Source organism: Palaemon carinicauda, chromosome 15 (genome assembly GCF_036898095.1).
Source record: "Palaemon carinicauda isolate YSFRI2023 chromosome 15, ASM3689809v2, whole genome shotgun sequence".
Classification (NCBI taxonomy): Eukaryota; Metazoa; Arthropoda; class Malacostraca; order Decapoda; family Palaemonidae; genus Palaemon; species Palaemon carinicauda.
In genome coordinates, this window is record NC_090739.1 from 75,248,769 (window position 1) to 75,256,268 (window position 7,500).

Sequence of the window (7,500 nt, forward strand, 5' to 3'; positions counted from 1 at the left end):
ATCACCCACGAAATGCATTTAATACCGAATTCTATCTTGGGAAATACATATCCACTTGGAATTCATTTTATGGTAACAGCTTCTGGCCGGGTGGTGATTCGAACCACCACCTGTACGGCTAGAAACTATGCTTGGCAGGGACCCTACCGACTCAGCTATCAAGAGAGACTAAAAGTTTATGACAAGTCCCCCTACATATTCCTGTCGAATTCAGGATTCTGTTCATAGACTTGAAATAGACCCATCTCCACCATGATAGCTGAATCGTGAGTTTGCAACACGTGGTTATTTTAATGAACATATATCACAAGCACACGTGATTTTAATTAATTTAAATATCACCCACGAAATGCATTTAATACCGAATTCTATCTTGGGAAATACATATCCACTTGGAATTCATTTTATGGTAACAGCTTCTGGCCGGGTGGTGATTCGAACCACCACCTGTACGGCTAGAAACTATGCTTGGCAGGGACCCTACCGACTCAGCTATCAAGAGAGACTAAAAGTTTATGACAAGTCCCCCTACATATTCCTGTCGAATTCAGGATTCTGTTCATAGACTTGAAATAGACCCATCTCCACCATGATAGCTGAATCGTGAGTTTGCAACACGTGGTTATTTTAATGAACATATATCACAAGCACACGTGATTTTAATTAATTTAAATATCACCCACGAAATGCATTTAATACCGAATTCTATCTTGGGAAATACATATCCACTTGGAATTCATTTTATGGTAACAGCTTCTGGCCGGGTGGTGATTCGAACCACCACCTGTACGGCTAGAAACTATGCTTGGCAGGGACCCTACCGACTCAGCTATCAAGAGAGACTAAAAGTTTATGACAAGTCCCCCTACATATTCCTGTCGAATTCAGGATTCTGTTCATAGACTTGAAATAGACCCATCTCCACCATGATAGCTGAATCGTGAGTTTGCAACACGTGGTTATTTTAATGAACATATATCACAAGCACACGTGATTTTAATTAATTTAAATATCACCCACGAAATGCATTTAATACCGAATTCTATCTTGGGAAATACATATCCACTTGGAATTCATTTTATGGTAACAGCTTCTGGCCGGGTGGTGATTCGAACCACCACCTGTACGGCTAGAAACTATGCTTGGCAGGGACCCTACCGACTCAGCTATCAAGAGAGACTAAAAGTTTATGACAAGTCCCCCTACATATTCCTGTCGAATTCAGGATTCTGTTCATAGACTTGAAATAGACCCATCTCCACCATGATAGCTGAATCGTGAGTTTGCAACACGTGGTTATTTTAATGAACATATATCACAAGCACACGTGATTTTAATTAATTTAAATATCACCCACGAAATGCATTTAATACCGAATTCTATCTTGGGAAATACATATCCACTTGGAATTCATTTTATGGTAACAGCTTCTGGCCGGGTGGTGATTCGAACCACCACCTGTACGGCTAGAAACTATGCTTGGCAGGGACCCTACCGACTCAGCTATCAAGAGAGACTAAAAGTTTATGACAAGTCCCCCTACATATTCCTGTCGAATTCAGGATTCTGTTCATAGACTTGAAATAGACCCATCTCCACCATGATAGCTGAATCGTGAGTTTGCAACACGTGGTTATTTTAATGAACATATATCACAAGCACACGTGATTTTAATTAATTTAAATATCACCCACGAAATGCATTTAATACCGAATTCTATCTTGGGAAATACATATCCACTTGGAATTCATTTTATGGTAACAGCTTCTGGCCGGGTGGTGATTCGAACCACCACCTGTACGGCTAGAAACTATGCTTGGCAGGGACCCTACCGACTCAGCTATCAAGAGAGACTAAAAGTTTATGACAAGTCCCCCTACATATTCCTGTCGAATTCAGGATTCTGTTCATAGACTTGAAATAGACCCATCTCCACCATGATAGCTGAATCGTGAGTTTGCAACACGTGGTTATTTTAATGAACATATATCACAAGCACACGTGATTTTAATTAATTTAAATATCACCCACGAAATGCATTTAATACCGAATTCTATCTTGGGAAATACATATCCACTTGGAATTTATTTTATGGTAACAGCTTCTGGCCGGGTGGTGATTCGAACCACCACCTGTACGGCTAGAAACTATGCTTGGCAGGGACCCTACCGACTCAGCTATTCGGTATTAAATGCATTTCGTGGGTGATATTTAAATTAATTAAAATCACGTGTGCTTGTGATATATGTTCATTAAAATAACCACGTGTTGCAAACTCACGATTCAGCTATCATGGTGGAGATGGGTCTATTTCAAGTCTATGAACAGAATCCTGAATTCGACAGGAATATGTAGGGGGACTTGTCATAAACTTTTAGTCTCTCTTGATAGCTGAGTCGGTAGGGTCCCTGCCAAGCATAGTTTCTAGCCGTACAGGTGTTGGTTCGAATCACCACCCGGCCAGAAGCTGTTACCATAAAATGAATTCCAAGTGGATATGTATTTCCCAAGATAGAATTCGGTATTAAATGCATTTCGTGGGTGATATTTAAATTAATTAAAATCACGTGTGCTTGTGATATATGTTCATTAAAATAACCACGTGTTGCAAACTCACGATTCAGCTATCATGGTGGAGATGGGTCTATTTCAAGTCTATGAACAGAATCCTGAATTCGACAGGAATATGTAGGGGGACTTGTCATAAACTTTTAGTCTCTCTTCATAGCTGAGTCGGTAGGGTCCCTGCCAAGCATAGTTTCTAGCCGTACAGGTGGTGGTTCGAATCACCACCCGGCCAGAAGCTGTTACCATAAAATGAATTCCAAGTGGATATGTATTTCCCAAGATAGAATTCGGTATTAAATGCATTTCGTGGGTGATATTTAAATGTATATAAATATATATGTACATAAATATATATGTACATAAATATATATATATATATATATATATATATATATATATATATATATATATATATATATATAAAAGAGGTGGAGCTGAGGGGAGAATGACTGCTCCCTGCACTCTAGTTTTGGGGTGCTTGAATGTGCGTGGATGTAGTACGATAGAGAGTAAAAGATGTGAGATTGGAAGTATGTTTAGGAATAGAACGATGGATATCTTGGCTTTGTGTGAGACAAAGATAAAAGGGAAAGGTGAAGTGATGTTTGGTAAAATGTCTGGTAGTGTTTCCGGGATTGAAAGGGGAAGAGCAAGAGAAGGTGTGGCTTTATTACTGAGTGAATGGATGACAGGTAAAGTAGTGGAATGGAAGGAGATATCATCTAGGTTAATGTGGGTAAGGGTTAGGTTGAGTAGGGAATGTTGGGCTTTTGTCAGTGCGTATGGGCCAAGTTGTGAGAAAAGTGAAGAAGAGTGGAATGATTTCTGGAATGATTTAACTAGGTGTGTAGAAGGACTGGGTAGATAGAATTATGTAGTTGTCATAGGTGACTTAATTATTAGAGTGGGTGCTGGAGAGGTAGAAGGTGTCATTGGGAAGCATGGCGTACCAGGTGAAAATGAGAGTGGTGAGAGAATGGTAGATATGTGTGTTGAGCAAGAGATAGTGATAACTTCTAGCTGTTTCAAAAAGAAAGATAAAAACAAGTATACATGGATAAGAGTGGCAAATGAAAGAGTGGTAGAAAGTGTGTTAATGGGTTATGTATTGATAACTAAAAGAATGTTTGGAAGATTGAAAGATGTGCACGCATTTAGTGGTATGTCTGATTATTTTTTGGTGCAAGGAAAATTAGTTGTAGCAAAAGAGTGGGGAAATAGAGTAGGTGGATGTAAAAGGGAGCTAGTGAGGGTTGAAGAGCTAGTAAAACCCGGGGTAAAAAGTAAATATCAAGAAAGGTTGAAAATGGCATATGACGAAGTGAAAGTAAGAGAAACTGGTAATATAGAGGAGGAGTGGAAGTTAGTAAAAGAAAATGTTGTTGGGATTGCAAGTGATGTGTGTGGCAAGAAGTTTCTTGGAGGCAGCACGAGGAAGAGTAGTGAATGGTGGAATGAAGGAGTGAAGGTATAAGTGGAAGAGAAAAAGAGGGCTTTTGAAGAATGGCAGCAGAATAATAGTATAGAGAAGTATGAAAGATATAGAGAGAAAAATGTGGAAGTAAAGCGCAAGGTAAGTGAGGCAAAGAGGGCAGCTGACCTGAGGTGGGGTCAGGGATTGGGTCATTCATATGAAGAGAATAAAAAGAAGTTTTGGAAAGAAGTGAAGAGAGTAAGGAAGGCTGGTTCAAGAATTGAAGAGACAGTGAAAGATGGAAATGGGAGGTTGTTAAAAGAAGAGGATGCAAGGAAAAGGTGAGCGGAATATTTTGAAAGTTTACTGAATGTTGAGGATAATAGGGAAGCAGATGTAATTGCTGTTCCAGGTGTTGAGGTGCAGGTGATGGGAGATGAGAATGAGAGAGAGAGATTACAAGAGAGGAAGTGAGAAGAGCACGAGATGAAACGAGAGTAGGAAAAGCATCTGGTATGGATGGTGTGAGAGCTGAGATGTTAAAGGAAGGGGGTGTGACTGTACTTGAATGGTTGGCAAGATTGTTTAATGTGTGTTTTGTGTTGTCAATGGTACCAGTAGATTGGGTTTGTGCGTGTATTATACCACTTTATAAGGGTAAGGGAGATGTGCATGAGTGTTGTAATTCAAGAGGTATTAGTTTGTTGAGTGTTGAAGGAAAAGTGTATGGTAGATTACTGATTAATAGGATTAAAGAAAAAACAGAGAATGCAATCTTAGAAGTACAGGGTGGTTTTAGAAGAGGTAGAGGTTGTATGAATCAGATTTTTACAGTTAGGCAGAAATGCGAGAAATAATTAGCAAAAGGTAAGGAGGTGTATGCTGCGTTTATAGATCTGGAGAAAGCGTATGATAGAGTTGATAGGGAAGCAATGTGGAATGTGATGAGGTTATATGGCGTTGGTGGAAGGTTGTTGCAAGCAGTGAAAAGTTTCTAGAAAGGTAGTAAAGCATATGTTATGATAGGAAATGAAGTAAGCGATTGGTTTCCGGTGAGTGTAAGGCTGAGACAGGGATGTGTGATGTCGCCGTGGTTGTTTAACTTGTATGTTGATGGAGTGGTGAGAGAGGTGAATGCTCGAGTGCTTAGACGAGGATTGAAACTGGTAGACGAGAATAACCATGAATGGGAGGTAAATCAGTTGTTGTTTGCGGATGATACCGTACTGGTTGCAGACGCGAAAGAGAAGCTTGGCCGATTAGTGACAGAATTTGGAAGGGTGTGTGAGAGAAGGAAGTTAATGTGGGTAAGAGTAAGGTTATGAGATGTACGAGAAGGGAAGGTGGTGCGAGGTTGAATGTCATGTTGAATGGAGAGTTGCTTGAGGAGGTGGATCAGTTTAAGTACTTGGGGTCTGTTGTTGCAGCAGATGTACGTCAGAGTGAATGAAGGATGCAAAGTGTTGGGGGCAGTTAAGGGAGTAGTAAAAACTAGAGAATTGGGCATGAATGTAAAGAGAGTTCTGTATGAGAAAGTGATTGTAGCAACTGCGATGTATGGATCGGAGTTGTGGGGAATGAAAGTGACGGAAAGACAGAAATTGAATGTGTTTGAGATGAAGTGTCTAAGGAGTATGGCTGGTGTATCTAGAGTAGATAGGGTTAGGAACGAAGTAGGGAGGATGAGAACGGGTGAAAGAAATGAGCTAGTAGCTAGAGTGGATATGAATGTGTTGAGGTGGTTTGGCCATGTTGAGAGAATGGAAAATGGCTGTCTGCTAAAGAAGGTGATGAATGCAAGAGTTGATGGGAGAAGTACAAGAGGAAGGCCATGGTTTGGGTGGATGGAAGGAGTGAAGGAGGCTTTGGGTGATATGAGGATAGATGTGAGAGAGGCAAGAGAGCGTGCTAGAAATAGGAATGAATTGCGAGCGATTGTGACGCAGTTCCGGTAGGCCCTGCTGCTTCCTCCAGTGCCTTGGATGACAGCGTAGGTAGCAGCAGTAGGGGATTCAGCGTTGTGAAGCTACATCTGTGGTACATAACGGGGGAGGGTGAGCTGTGGCACCCTAGCAGTACCAGCCGAACTCGGTTGGGTCCCTTGTCAGGCTGGGAAGAACGTAGAGAGGAGAGGTCCCCTTTTTTTGTTTAATTTCTTTGATGTCGGCTACCCTCCAAAATTGGGGGAAGTGCCTAGGTATATATATATATATATATATATATATATATATATATATATATATATATATACGATTTTTTTTCGTCCCCTCGTTACGACATTCTCCCCACCTTACGGCATCGAATTCCGAAACTCAAAATTGGCGGTTTCTACGTGTACGACTGTGCGAGTCAGTAGCTTACCACCACGCTCATACGTCACTGCATACGTCACTAAGAAGCTGGTCTGCTATTGGTCGGCATCACGGCGTCACTAAGATGCCGATACGCTATTGGCCGAAAATCCTCCCACAATGCTTGAGAGAGATGCTGCCTCTCTCTCTCTTTGTCATACGCGCGCTCAGTTCAGAATCTCGTGTGTGTTTCGTAAAGACTTGATCTCGTGTGAGTGCTTGCGATATTGTTATTTTTTGTGCATTTTAGTGCTTAATTATAACTTTAATTCGTTAGCCATGGGTTCCAAGATTGCTAGTGATGTTAAAGGCAGAAGTAAGAAGATGACAACTATGGAAACGAAACTGGAGATCATAAAGAAATATGAAGAAGGCATGCGCATCGTTACCCTCGCTAATACGTACGGCCGTAACCAATCTACGATTGGTACAATTATTAAGAATAAGGAAGCCATTAAGGCAAGTAAATCTTTTAAAGGCATGACTGTCCTTGCCAGTGGAAGGACCTCAATCAATGATGAGATGGAGAGACTCCTTCTTCTGTGGATTAAAGAGAAGGAAATCGCTGGGAATACACTCACGCAATCGGTAATTTTGCACAAGGCGAGCGCCATCTTTGCCGATCTCGTGGAAGCCCAGAGAGATGGCGGAGGCATAAAACGTCGCAGCAAGCCCCCCAAGAGTTTAAGGCTTCTCATGGGTGGTTTAATCGGTTTAGGAAGAGGACTGGTATTCACTCAGTCTTCAGGCATGGAGAGGCGGCCAGTTCTGACAAGAAAGCAGCAGAAGAATTCCTCAAGAAGTTTGAGAACGTAATTTCCAGAGAAGGCTACATTCCTCAGCAAGTTTTTAACTGCCATGAAACTGGCCTTTTCTGGAAGAAAATGCCCGCCGTACATATATCACAGCTGAAGAAAGGAAACTTCCTGGCCATAAACCAATGAAGGACAGACTAACGCTCGCATTTTGTGCAAATGCCAGTGGGGACTTAAGAATTAATTCCCTACTGGTACACCACTCAGAAAATCCTCGTGCCTTCAAGGCACAAAATATCACGAAGGAGAGGCTCTCAGTATTTTGGAAGTCTAATGCTAAGGCCTGGGTCACGAGGACCATATTTATTGAGTGGATAAACGTCTGCTTCGGTCCTGCTGTCAAGAACTATTT